The following is a 13,711-nucleotide window of genomic DNA, read 5'->3' on the forward strand; positions in this document are numbered from 1 at the left end:
TTAAATATGCTCTCTCTAATTCTCTCTTTCTCTCTTTCTGTCTTTCTCTCGGAGGACCTGAGCCCTAGGACCATGCCTCAGGACTACCTGGTATGATGACTCCTTGCTGTCCCCAGTCCACCTGGCCGTGCTGCTGCTCCAGTTTCAACTGTTCTGCCTGCGGCTATGGAACCCTGACCTGTTCACCGGACGTGCTTGTTGCACCCTCGACAACTACTATGATTATTATTATTTGACCATGCTGGTCATTTATGAACATTTTAACATTTTAACATTTTGACCATGTTCTGTTATAATATCCACCCTGCACAGCCAGAAGAGGACTGGCCACCCCTCATAGCCTGGTTCCTCTCTAGGTTTCTTCCTAGGTTTTTGGCCTTTCTAGGGAGTTTTTCCTAGGGAGTTTTTCCTAGCCACCGTGCTTCTTTCACATGCTTTGCTTGCTGTTTGGGGTTTTAGGCTGGGTTTCTGTACAGCACTTTGAGAATATCAGCTGATGTACGAAGGGCTATATAAAAATAAATTTGATTTGATTTGATTTGATATCTATATTTTTTACTTTAGAATGAAATCATTGTTTATTTCTTAGGTGTTGTGGACTTTCAGACCATACATTTTGGCACGGTGCTTACAACGTCACTGTCAAAAAGTGAAGGTCGGTATCAATATTTTTTCTTACACTTAATGCTTTAATGTGCCTCCTTGGCGCAGCAGGCAGCGTGTCAGTCTCATAATTTGAAGGTCGTAAATTCGATCCTTACACGGGGCAGCAAAGCTTATAAAAAGACAGTGATGTCTGAAGGTGAAAATTAATTCTCAGTGGTTTTGGACTTTCAGACAATACATACTTTTGTCACGGTGGAAACCACATCTTAAGGTCGATATCAAATTGTTTTACTTTAGAATGAAATCATTGTTTTTTTCTCAGGTGTTGTGGTTTTTCAGACCATACATTTTGGCACGGTGCTTACAACGTCACTGTCAAAATCTGAAGGTCGTTATCGATATTTTTTCTTTACGCTTAAGGTTTAAAAGTGCCTCGTTGGCGCAGCAGGCAGCGCGTCAGTCTCATAATCTGAAGGTCGTGAGTTCGATCCTCACACGGGACAATAAAGCTTTTAAAAAGACAGTGTTTTCTGAAGATGAGGGGAAATTAATTCTCAGTGTTATTGGACGTTCAGACGATACATACTTTTGTCACGGTGCTTACAACGTCACTGTAAAATCTGAAGGTCGGTATCGATATCTATATTTTTTACTTTAGAATGAAATCATTGTTTATTTCTTAGGTGTTGTGGACTTTCAGACCATACATTTTGGCACGGTGCTTACAACGTCACTGTCAAAATCTGAAGGTCGGTATCGATATCTATATTTTTTACTTTAGAATGAAATCATTGTTTTTTTCTTAGGTGTTGTGGACTTTCAGACCATACATTTTGGCACGGTGCTTACAACGTCACTGTCAAAAAGTGAAGGTCGGTATCGATATTTTTTCTTACATTTAATGATTTAATGTGCCGCGTTGGTGCAGCAGGCAGCGCGTCAGTCTCATAACCTAAAGGTCCTGAGTTCGATCCTCACACGGGGCAGGAAAGCTTATAAAAAGACTGTTGTCTGATGGTGAAAATGAATTCTCAGTGGTTTTGGACTTACAGACAATACATACTTTTGTCACGGTGGAAACCACATCTTAAGGTCGATATCAAATTGTTTTACTTTAGAATGAAATCATAGTTTTTTTCTCAGGTGTTGTGGTTTATCAGACCTAACATTTTGGCACGGTGCTTACCATGTCACTGTCAAAAAGTGAAGGTCGGTATCGATAATTTTTTCTTTCGATTTGTTGATTAAATGTTCTAAGTTAGCGCAGTAGGTAGCGCGTCAGTCTCATAATCTGAAGGTCGTGAGTTCGATCCTCACATGGGGCAGCAAAGCTTATAAAATGACAGTGTTGTTTGAAGGTGAAAATTAATTCTCAGTGGTTTTGGACTTTCAGACAGTACATACTTTTGTCACGGTGGAAACCACATCATAAGGTCGATATCAAATTGTTTTACTTTAGAATGAAATCATAGTTTTTTTCTCAGGTGTTGTGGTTTTTCAGACCTAACATTTTGGCACGGTGCTTACAACGTCACTGTCAAAAAGTGAAGGTCGGTATCGATAATTTTTTCTTTCGATTTGTTGATTAAATGTGCTTCGTTAGCGCAGTAGGTAGCGCGTCAGTCTCATAATCTGAAGGTCGTGAGTTCGATACTCACACGGGGCAGCAAAGTTTTAAAAAGACAGTGTTGTCCGAAGATGAAGTGAAAATTAATTCTCAGTGGTTTTGGACTTTCAGACAATACATACTTTTGTCACGGTGGATACCACATCTTAAGGTCGATATCTATATTTTTTACTTTAGAATGAAATCATATTTTTTTCTCAGGTGTTGTGGACTTTCAGACCATACATTTTGGCACGGTACTTACAACATCACTGTCAAAAAGTGAAGGTCGGTATCAATATTTTTTCTTACACTTAATGCTTTAATGTGCCTCGTTGGCGCAGCAGGCAGCGCGTCAGTCTCATAATTTGAAGGTCGTAAATTCGATCCTCACACGGGGCAGCAAAGCTTATAAAAAGACAGTGATGTCTGAAGGTGAAAAGTAATTCTCAGTACTTTCAGACAATACATACTTTCGTCACGGTGGAAACCACATCTTAAGGTCGATATCAAATTGTTTTACTTTAGAATGAAATCATTGTTTTTTTCTCAGGTGTTGTGGTTTTTCAGAGCATACATTTTGGCACGGTGCTTACAACGTCACTGTCAAAATCTGAAGGTCGTTATCGATATTTTTTCTTTACGCTTAAGGTTTAAAAGTGCCTCGTTGGCGCAGCAGGTAGTGCGTAAGTCTCATAATCTGAAGATCGTGAGTTCGATCCTCACACGGGGCAGCCAAGGTTTTTAAAGACAGTGTTTTCTGAAGATGAAGTGAAAATTAATTTTCAGTGGTATTGGACGTTCAGACGATACATACTTTTGTCACGGTGCTTACAACATCACTGTCAAAATCTGAAGGTTGGTATCGATATCTATATTTTTTACTTTAGAATGAAATCATTGTTTTTTTCTTAGGTGTTGTGGACTTTCAGACCATACATTTTGTCACGGTGCTTACAACGTCACTGTCAAAATCTGAAGGTCGGTATCGATATCTATATTTTTTACTTTAGAATGAAATCATTGTTTTTTTCTTAGGTGTTGTGGACTTTCAGACCATACATTTTGGCACGGTGCTTACAACATCACTGTCAAAAAGTGAAGTTCGGAATCGATCATTTTTTCTTTCGATTTGTTGATGAACTGTGCCTAGTTAGCGCAGTAGGTAGCGCGTCAGTATCCTAATCTGAAGGTCGTGAGTTCGATCCTCACACGGGGCAGCAAAGCTTTTAAAAAGACAGTGTTTTCTGAAGATGAAGTGAAAATTAATTCTCAGTGGTTTTGGACTTTCAGACAATACATACTTTTGTCACGGTGGATACCACATCTTAAGGTCGATATCTATATTTTTTACTTTAGAATGAAATCATAGTTTTTTTCTCAGGTGTTGTGGACTTTCAGACCATACATTTTGGCACGGTGCTTACAACGTCACTGTCAAAAAGTGAAGGTCGGTATCAATATTTTTTCTTACACTTAATGATTTAATGTGCCTCGTTGGTGCAGCAGGCAGCGCGTCAGTCTCATAATTTGAAGGTCGTGAGTGCGATCCTCACACGGGGCAGCAAAGCTTATAAAAAGACAGTGTTGTCTGAAGGTGAAAATTAATTCTCAATGGTTTTGGACTTTCAGACAATACATACTTTTGTCACGGTGGAAACCACATCTTAAGGTCGATATCAAATTCTTTTACTTTAGAATGAAATCATTGTTTTTTTCTCAGGTGTTGTGGTTTTTCAAACCATACATTTTGGCACGGTGCTTACAACGTCAGTGTCAAAAAGTGAAGGTCGGTATCGATATTTTTGTCTTTCGATTAGTTGATTAAATGTTCTTAGTTAGCGCAGTAGGTAGCGCGTCAGTCTCATAATCTAAAGGTCGTGAGTTCGATCCTCACACGGGGCAGCAAAGCTTTTAAAAAGACAGTGTTTTCTGAAGATGAAGTGAAAATTAATTCTCAGTGATATTGGACGTTCAGACGATACATACTTTTGTCACGGTGCTTACAACGTCACTGTAAAATCTGAAGGTCGGTATCGATATCTATATTTTTTACATTAGAATGAAATCATTGTTTATTTCTCAGGTGTTGTGGTTTTTCAGACCATACATTTTGGCACGGCGCTTACAACGTCACTGTCAAAATCTGAAGGTCGGTATAGATATTTTTTCTTACACTCAATGATTTCATGTGCCTCGTTGGTGCAGCAGGCAGTGCGTCAGTCTCATAATCTGAAAGTCGTGTGTTCGATCCTCACACAGGTCAGCAAAGCTTATAAAAAGACTGTTGTCTGATGGTGAAAATTCATTCTCAGTGGTTTTGGACTTTCAGACAATACATACTTTTGTCACGGTGGAAACCACATCTTAAGGTCGATATCAAATTGTTTTACTTTAGAATGAAATCATTTTTTTTTTCTCAGGTGTTGTGGTTTTTCAGACCATACATTTTGGCACGGTGCTTACAACATCACTGTCAAAAAGTGAAAGTCGGTATCGATAATTTTTTCTTTCGATTTGTTGATTAAATGTGCCTCGTTAGCGCAGTAGGTAGTGCGTCAGTCTCATAATCTGAAGGTCGTGAGTTCGATCCTCACACGGGGCAGCAAAGCTTTTAAAAAGACAGTGTTGTCTGAAGATGAAGTGAAAATTAATTCTCAGTGGTTTTAGACTTTCAGACAATACATACTTTTGTCACGGTGGATACCACATCTTAAGGTCCATATCTATATTTTTTACTTTAGAATGAAATCATTGTTTTTTTCTCAGGTGATGTGGACTTTCAGACCATACATTTTGGCACGGTGCTTACAACGTCTCTGTCAAAATCTGAAGGTCGTTATCGATATTTTTTCTTTACGCTTAATGTTTGAAAGTGCCTCGTTGCTGCAGCAGGCAGCGCGTCAGTCTCATAATCTGAAGATCGTGAGTTCGATCCTCACACGGGGCAGCAAAGCTTTTAAAAAGACAGTGTTTTCTGAAGATGAAGTGAAAATTAATTCTCAGTGGTATTGGACGTTCAGACGATACATACTTTTGTCACGGTGCTTACAACGTCACTGTCAAAATCTGAAGGTCGGTATCGATATCTATATTTTTTACTTTAGAATGAAATCATTGTTTATTTCTCAGGTGTTGTGGTTTTTCAGACCATACATTTTGGCACGGTGCTTACAACGTCACTGTCAAAAAGTGAAAGTCGTTATCGATATTTTTTCTTTCGATTTGTTGATGAACTGTGCCTAGTTAGCGCAGTAGGTAGCGCGTCAGTATCCTAATCTGAAGGTCGTGAGTTCGATCCTCACACGGGGCAGCAAAGCTTTTAAAAAGACAGTGTTTTCTGAAGATGAAGTGAAAATTAATTCTCAGTGGTATTGGACGTTCAGACGATACATACTTTTGTCACGGTGCTTACAACGTCACTGTCAAAATCTGAAGGTCGGTATCGATATCTATATTTTTTACTTTAGAATGAAATCATTGTTTATTTCTCAGGTGTTGTGGTTTTTCAGACCATACATTTTGGCACGGCGCTTACAACGTCACTGTCAAAATCTGAAGGTCGGTATAGATATTTTTTCTTACACTCAATGATTTGATGTGCCTCGTTGGTGCAGCAGGCAGTGCGTCAGTCTGAAAGTCGTGTGTTCGATCCTCACACGGGTCAGCAAAGCTTATAAAAAGACTGTTGTCTGATGGTGAAAATTAATTCTCAGTGGTTTTGGACTTTCAGACAATACATACTTTTGTCACGGTGGAAACCACATCTTAAGGTCGATATCAAATTGTTTTACTTTAGAATGAAATCATTTTTTTTTTCTCAGGTGTTGTGGTTTTTCAGACCTTACATTTTGGCACGGTGCTTACAACATCACTGTCAAAAAGTGAAAGTCGGTATCGATAATTTTTTTTCCCGATTTGTTGATCAAATGTGCCTCGTTACCGCAGTAGGTAGCGCGTCAGTCTCATAATCTGAAGGTCGTGAGTTCGATCCTCACATGGGGCAGCAAAGCTTTTAAAAAGACAGTGTTGTCTGAAGATGAAGTGAAAAATAATTCTCAGTGGTTTTGGACTTTCAGACAATACATACTTTTGTAACAGTGGATACCACATCTTAAGGTCGATATCTATATTTTTTACTTTAGAATGAAATCATAGTTTTTTTCTCAGGTGATGTGGACTTTCAGACCATACATTTTGGCACGGTGCTTACAACGTCTCTGTCAAACTCTGAAGGTCGTTATCGATATTTTTTCTTTACGCTTAATGTTTAAAAGTGCCTCGTTGGCGCAGCACGCAGCGCGTCAGTCTCATAATCTGAAGGTCGTGAGTTCGACCCTCACACGGGGCAGCAAAGCTTTTAAAAGACAGTGTTTTCTGAAGATGAAGTGAAAATTAATTCTCAGTGGTATTGGACGTTCAGACGATACCTACTTTTGTCACGGTGCTTACAACGTCACTGTCAAAATCTGAAGGTTGGTATCGATATCTATATTTTTACTTTAGAATGAAATCATTATGTTTTTCTTAGGTGTTGTGGACTTTCAGACCATACATTTTGGCACGGTGCTTACAACGTCACTGTCAAAATCTGAAGTTCGGTATAGATATTTTTTCTTACACTTAATGATTAAATTTGCCTCGTTGGCGCAGCAGGCAGCGCGTCAGTCTCATAATCTGAAGGTCGTGTGTTCGATCCTCACACAGGGCAGCAAAGCTTATAAAAAGACTGTTCTCTGATGGTGAAAATTAATTCTCAGTGGTATTGGACATTCAGACGATACATACTATTGTCACTATGCTTACAACGTCACTGTAAAATTTCTGAAGGTCGGTATCGATATCTATATTTTTTACTTTAGAATGAAATCATTGTTTTTTTCTCAGGTGTTGTGGTTTTTCAGACCATACATTTTGGCACGGTGCTTACAACGTCACTGTCAAAAAGTGAAGGTCGGTATCGATAATTTTTCTTTCGATTTGTTGATTAAATGTGCCTCGTTAGCGCAGTAGGTAGCGCGTCAGTCTCATAATCTGAAGGTCGTCAGTTCGATCCTCACACGGGGCAGCAAAGCTTTTAAAAAGACAGTGTTGTCTGAAAATGAAGTGAAAATTAATTCTCAATGGTTTTGGACTTTCAGACAATACATACTTTTGTCACGGTGGATGCCACATCTTAAGGTCGATATCTATATTTTTTACTTTAGAATGAAATCATTGTTTTTTTGTCAGGTGATGTGGACTTTCAGACCATACATTTTGGCACAGTGCTTACAACGTCTCTGTCAAAATCTGAAGGTCGTTATCGATATTTTTTCTTTACGCTTAATGTTTAAAAATGCCTTGTTGGCGCAGCAGGCAGCGCGTTAGTCTCATAATCTGAAGGTCGTGAGTTCGATCCTCACACGGGGCAGCTAAGCTTTTAAAAAGACAGTGTTTTCTGAAGATGAAGTGAAAATTAATTCTCAGTGGTATTGGACGTTCAGACGATACATACTTTTGTCACGGTGCTTACAACGTCACTGTCAAAATCTGAAGGTCGGTATCGATATCTATATTTGTTACTTTAGAATGAAATCATTGTTTTTTTCTTAGGTGTTGTGGACTTTCAGACCATACATTTTGGCACGGTGCTTAGAACGTCACTGTCAAAATCTGAAGGTCGGTATCGATATTTTTTCTTACACTTAATGATTTAGTGTGCCTCGTTGGTGCAGCAGGCAGCGCGTCAGTCTCATAATCTGGAGGTCGTGCGTTCGATCCTCTCACGGGGCAGCAAAGCTTATAAAAAGACTGTTGTCTGAAGGTGAAAATTCATTCTCAGTGGTTTTGTACTTTCAGACAATACATACTATTGTCACGATGGAAACCACATCTTAAGGTCGATATCAAATTGTTTTACTTTAGAATGAAATCATTGTTTTTTTCTCAGGTGTTGTGGTTTTTCAGACCATACATTTTGGCAGGGTGCTTACAACATCACTGTCAAAAAGTGAAAGTCGGTATCAATAATTTTTTCTTTCGATTTGTTGATTAAATGTGCCTCGTTAGCGCAGTAGGTAGTGCGTCAGTCTCATAATCTGAATGTCGTGAGTTCGATCCTCACACGGGGCAGCAAAGCTTTTAAAAAGACAGTGTTGTCTGAAGATGAAGTGAAAATTAATTCTCATTGGTTTTGGACTTTCAGACAATACATACTTTTGTCACGGTGGATACCACATCTTAAGGTCGATATCTATATTTTTTACTTTAGAATGAAATCATTGTTTTTTTCTCAGGTGATGTGGACTTTCAGACCATACATTTTGGCACGGTGCTTACAACGTCTCTGTCAAAATCTGAAGGTCGTTATCGATATTTTTTCTTTACGCTTAATGTTTGAAAGTGCCTCGTTGGTGCAGCAGGCAGCGCGTCAGTCTCATAATCTGAAGATCGTGAGTTCGATCCTCACACGGGGCAGCCAAGCTTTTTAAAGACAGTGTTTTCTGAAGATGAAGTGAAAATTAATTTTCAGTGGTATTGGACGTTCAGACGATACATACTTTTGTCACGGTGCTCACAACATCACTGTCAAAATCTGAAGGTTGGTATCGATATCTATATTTTTTACTTTAGAATGAAATCATTGTTTTTTTCTTAGGTGTTGTGGACTTTCAGACCATACATTTTGGCACGGTGCTTACAACATCACTGTCAAAAAGTGAAGTTCGGTATCGATCATTTTTTCTTTCGATTTGTTGATGAACTGTGCCTACTTAGCGCAGTAGTTAGCGCGTCAGTATCCTAATCTGAAGGTCCTGAGTTCGATCCTCACACGGGGCAGCAAAGCTTTTAAAAAGACAGTGTTGTCTGAAGATGAAGTGAAAATTAATTCTCAATGGTTTTGGACTTTCAGACAATACTTACTTTTGTCACGGTGGATGCCACATCTTAAGGTCGATATCTATATTTTTTACTTTAGAATGAAATCATTGTTTTTTTCTCAGGTGATGTGGACTTTCAGACCATACATTTTGGCACGGTGCTTACAACGTCTCTGTCAAAATCTGAAGGTCGTTATCGATATTTTTTCTTTACGCTTAATGTTTAAAAATGCCTTGTTGGCGCAGCAGGCAGCGCGTCAGTCTCATAATCTGAAGGTCGTGAGTTCGATCCTCACACGGGGCAGCTAAGCTTTTAAAAAGACAGTGTTTTCTGAAGATGAAGTGAAAATTAATTCTCAGTGGTATTGGACGTTCAGACGATACATACTTTTGTCACGGTGCTTACAACGTCACTGTCAAAATCTGAAGGTCGGTATCGATATTTTTTCTTACACTAAATGATTTAGTGTGCCTCGTTGGTGCAGCAGGCAGCGCGTCAGTCTCATAATCTGGAGGTCGTGCGTTCGATCCTCACACGGGGCAGCAAAGCTTATAAAAAGACTGTTGTCTGAAGGTGAAAATTCATTCTCAGTGGTTTTGTACTTTCAGACAATACATACTATTGTCACGATGGAAACCACATCTTAAGGTCGATATCAAATTGTTTTACTTTAGAATGAAATCATTGTTTTTTTCTCAGGTGTTGTGGTTTTTCAGACCATACATTTTGGCACGGTGCTTACAACATCATTGTCAAAAAGTGAAAGTCGGTATCGATAATTTTTTCTTTCGATTTGTTGATTAAATGTGCCTCGTTAGCGCAGTAGGTAGTGCGTCAGTCTCATAAATCTGAAGGTCGTGAGTTCGATCCTCACACGGGGCAGCAAAGCTTTTAAAAAGACAGTGTTGTCTGAAGATGAAGTGAAAATTAATTCTCAGTGGTTTTGGACTTTCAGACAATACATACTTTTGTCACGGTGGAAACCACATCTTAAGGTCGATATCCAATTGTTTTACTTTAGAATGAAATCATTGTTTTTTTCACAGGTGTTGTGGTTTTTCAGACCATACATTTTGACACGGTGCTTACAAGGTCACTGTCAAAATCTGAAGGTCGGTATCGATATTTTTTCTTACACTAAATGATTTAATGTGCCTCGTTGGTGCAGCAGGCAGCTCGTCAGTCTCATAATCTGAAGGTCGTGAGTTCCATCCTCACAAGGGGCAGCAAAGCTTATAAAAAGACTGTTGTCTGGTGGTGAAAATTAATTCTCAGCGGTTTTGGACTTTCAGACAATACATACTTTTGTCACGGTGGAAACCACATCTTAAGGTCGATATCCAATTGTTTTACTTTAGAATGAAATCATTGTTTTTTTCTTAGGTGTTGTGGACTTTCAGACCATACATTTTGGCACGGTGCTTAGAACGTCACTGTCAAAATCTGAAGGTCGGTATCGATATTTTTTCTTACACTTAATGATTTAGTGTGCCTCGTTGGTGCAGCAGGCAGCGCGTCAGTCTCATAATCTGGAGGTCGTGCGTTCGATCCTCACACGGGGCAGCAAAGCTTATAAAAAGACTGTTGTCTGAAGGTGAAAATTCATTCTCAGTGGTTTTGTACTTTCAGACAATACATACTATTGTCACGATGGAAACCACATCTTAAGGTCGATATCAAATTGTTTTACTTTAGAATGAAATCATTGTTTTTTTCTCAGGTGTTGTGGTTTTTCAGACCATACATTTTGGCACGGTGCTTACAACATCACTGTCAAAAAGTGAAAGTCGGTATCGATAATTTTTTCTTTCGATTTGTTGATTAAATGTGCCTCGTTAGCGCAGTAGGTAGTGCGTCAGTCTCATAAATCTGAAGGTCGTGAGTTCGATCCTCACACGGGGCAGCAAAGCTTTTAAAAAGACAGTGTTGTCTGAAGATGAAGTGAAAATTAATTCTCAGTGGTTTTGGACTTTCAGACAATACATACTTTTGTCACGGTGGAAACCACATCTTAAGGTCGATATCCAATTGTTTTACTTTAGAATGAAATCATTGTTTTTTTCTCAGGTGTTGTGGTTTTTCAGACCATACATTTTGACACGGTGCTTACAAGGTCACTGTCAAAATCTGAAGGTCGGTATCGATATTTTTTCTTACACTAAATGATTTAATGTGCCTCGTTGGTGCAGCAGGCAGCTCGTCAGTCTCATAATCTGAAGGTCGTGAGTTCCATCCTCACAAGGGCCAGCAAAGCTTATAAAAAGACTGTTGTCTGGTGGTGAAAATTAATTGTCAGCGGTTTTGGACTTTCAGACAATACATACTTTTGTCACGGTGGAAACCACATCTTAAGGTCCATATCAAATTGTTTTACTTTAGAATGAAATCATTGTTTTTTTCTCAGGTGTTGTGGACTTTCAGACCATACATTTTGGCACGGTGCTTACAACGTCACTGTCAAAATCTGAAGGTCGGTATTGATATTTTTTCTTACACTTAATGATTTAATGTGCCTCGTTTCTGCAGCAGGCAGCGCGTCAGTCTCATAATCTGGAGGTCGTGAGTTCGATCCTCACACGGGGCAGCAAACCTTATAAAAAGACTGTTCTCTGAAGGTGAAAATTAATTCTCAGTTGTTTTGGACTTTCAGACAATACATACTTTTGTCACGGTGGAAACCACATCTTAAGGTCGATATCAAATTGTTTTACTTTAGAATGAAATCATAGTTTTTTTCTCAGGTGTTGTGGTTTTTCAGACCACACATTTTGACACGGTGCTTAAAACGTCACTGTCAAAAATTGAAGGTCGGTATCGATAATTTTTTCTTTCGATTTGTGGATTAAATGTGCCTCGTTACCGCAGTAGGTAGCGCGTCAGTCTCATAATCTGAAGTTCGTGAGTTCGATCTTCAAACGGGGCAGCAAAGCTTTTAAAAAGACAGTGTTGTCTGAAGATGAAGTGAAAATTAATTCTCAGTGGTTTTGGACTTTCAGACAATACATACTTTTGTCACGGTGGATACCACATCTTAAGGTCGATATCAATATTTTTTACTTTAGAATGAAATCATAGTTTTTTTCTCAGGTGTTGTGGTTTTTCAGACCATACATTTTGGCACGGTGCTTACAACGTCACTGTCAAAAAGTGAAGGTCGGTATCGATAATATCTTCTTTCGATTTGTTGATGAACTGTGCCTCGTTAGCGCAGTAGGTAGCGCGTCAGTCTCATAATCTGAAGGTCGTGAGTTCGATCCTCACACGGGGCAGCAAAGCTTTTAAAAAGACAGTGTTGTCTGAAGATGAAGTGAAAATGAATTCTCAGTGGTTTTGGACTTTCAGACAATACATACTTTTGTCACAGTGGATACCACGTCTTAAGGTCGATATCTATATTTTTTACTTTAGAATGAAATCAGAGTTTTTTTCTCAGGTGTTGTGGACTTTCAGACCATACATTTTGGCCCGGTGCTTACAACGTCTGTCAAAATCTGAAGGTAGGTATCAATATTTTTTCTTTACGCTTAATGTTTAAATGTGCATCGTTGGCGCAGCAGGCAGCGCGTCAGTCTCATAATCTGAAGGTCGTGAGTTTGATCCTCACACGGGGCAGCAAAGACTTTAAAAAGACAGTGTTGTCTGAAGATGAAGTGAAATTTAATTTTCAGTGGTTTTGGACTTTCAGACAATACATACTTTTGTCACGGTGGAAACCACATCTTATGGTCGATATCAAATTGTTTTACTTTAGAATGAAATCATTTTTTTTCTCAGGTGTTGTGGTTTTTCAGACCATACATTTTGGCACGGTACTTACAACGTCACTGTCAAAATCTGAAGGTCGGTATAGATATTTTTTCTTACACTTAATGATTTGATGTGCCTCGTTGGTGCAGCAGGCAGTGAGTCAGTCTCATAATCTGATAGTCGTGTGTTCGATCCTCACACGGGGCAGCAAAGCTTATAAAAATACTGTTCTCTGATGAAGTGAAAATTAATTCTCAGTTGTTTTGGACTTTCAGACAATACATACTTTTGTCACAGTGGATACCACATCTTAAGGTCGATATCTATATTTTTTACTTTAGAATGAAATCATATTTTTTTTCTCAGGTGATGTGGACTTTCAGACCATACATTTTGGCACGGTGCTTACAACGTCACTGTCAAAATCTGAAGGTCGTTATCGATATTTTTTCTTTACGCTTAATGTTTAGAAGTGCCTCGTTGGCGCAGCAGGCAGCGCGTCAGTCTCATAATCTGAAGGTCGTGAGTTCGATCCTCACACGGGGCAGCAAAGCTTTTAAAAAGACAGTGTTGTCTGAAGATGAAGTGAAAATTAATTCTCAGTGGTTTTGGACTTTCAGACAATACATACTTTTGTCACGGTGGAAACCACATCTTAAGGTCGATATCCAATTGTTTTACTTTAGAATGAAATCATTGTTTTTTTCTCAGGTGTTGTGGTTTTTCAGACCATACATTTTGACACGGTGCTTACAAGGTCACTGTCAAAATCTGAAGGTCGGTATCGATATTTTTTCTTACACTAAATGATTTAATGTGCCTCGTTGGTGCAGCAGGCAGCTCGTCAGTCTCATAATCTGAAGGTCGTGAGTTCCATCCTCACAAGGG

At 38.9% G+C, this 13,711-nt stretch overlaps 9 non-coding genes across 9 annotated transcripts; all 9 read left to right on the forward strand.

The window, feature by feature from the left end:
* The first annotated feature begins 2,199 nt into the window (after positions 1 to 2,199).
* trnam-cau (transfer RNA methionine (anticodon CAU)) lies at positions 2,200 to 2,272 on the forward strand. Its single transcript has one exon. It is a non-coding gene; the product is annotated as a tRNA-Met (tRNA).
* A 1,087-nt stretch (positions 2,273 to 3,359) lies between these two features.
* On the forward strand, positions 3,360 to 3,432 carry trnar-ccu (transfer RNA arginine (anticodon CCU)). Its single transcript has one exon. It is a non-coding gene; the product is annotated as a tRNA-Arg (tRNA).
* A 1,312-nt stretch (positions 3,433 to 4,744) lies between these two features.
* Positions 4,745 to 4,817, forward strand: trnam-cau (transfer RNA methionine (anticodon CAU)). The gene has a single exon. It is a non-coding gene; the product is annotated as a tRNA-Met (tRNA).
* Positions 4,818 to 5,452: 635 nt separating this feature from the next.
* Positions 5,453 to 5,525, forward strand: trnar-ccu (transfer RNA arginine (anticodon CCU)). The gene has a single exon. It is a non-coding gene; the product is annotated as a tRNA-Arg (tRNA).
* Positions 5,526 to 6,145: 620 nt separating this feature from the next.
* trnam-cau (transfer RNA methionine (anticodon CAU)) lies at positions 6,146 to 6,218 on the forward strand. The gene has a single exon. It is a non-coding gene; the product is annotated as a tRNA-Met (tRNA).
* A 2,035-nt stretch (positions 6,219 to 8,253) lies between these two features.
* trnam-cau (transfer RNA methionine (anticodon CAU)) lies at positions 8,254 to 8,326 on the forward strand. The gene has a single exon. It is a non-coding gene; the product is annotated as a tRNA-Met (tRNA).
* Positions 8,327 to 9,306: 980 nt separating this feature from the next.
* Positions 9,307 to 9,379, forward strand: trnam-cau (transfer RNA methionine (anticodon CAU)). Its single transcript has one exon. It is a non-coding gene; the product is annotated as a tRNA-Met (tRNA).
* Positions 9,380 to 12,272: 2,893 nt separating this feature from the next.
* trnam-cau (transfer RNA methionine (anticodon CAU)) lies at positions 12,273 to 12,345 on the forward strand. The gene has a single exon. It is a non-coding gene; the product is annotated as a tRNA-Met (tRNA).
* A 952-nt stretch (positions 12,346 to 13,297) lies between these two features.
* Positions 13,298 to 13,370, forward strand: trnam-cau (transfer RNA methionine (anticodon CAU)). The gene has a single exon. It is a non-coding gene; the product is annotated as a tRNA-Met (tRNA).
* The last annotated feature ends 341 nt before the right edge of the window (positions 13,371 to 13,711 follow it).

Source organism: Salmo salar, chromosome 02, assembly GCF_965601325.2.
Source record: "Salmo salar chromosome 02, fSalSal1, whole genome shotgun sequence".
Taxonomy (NCBI): Eukaryota; Metazoa; Chordata; class Actinopteri; order Salmoniformes; family Salmonidae; genus Salmo; species Salmo salar.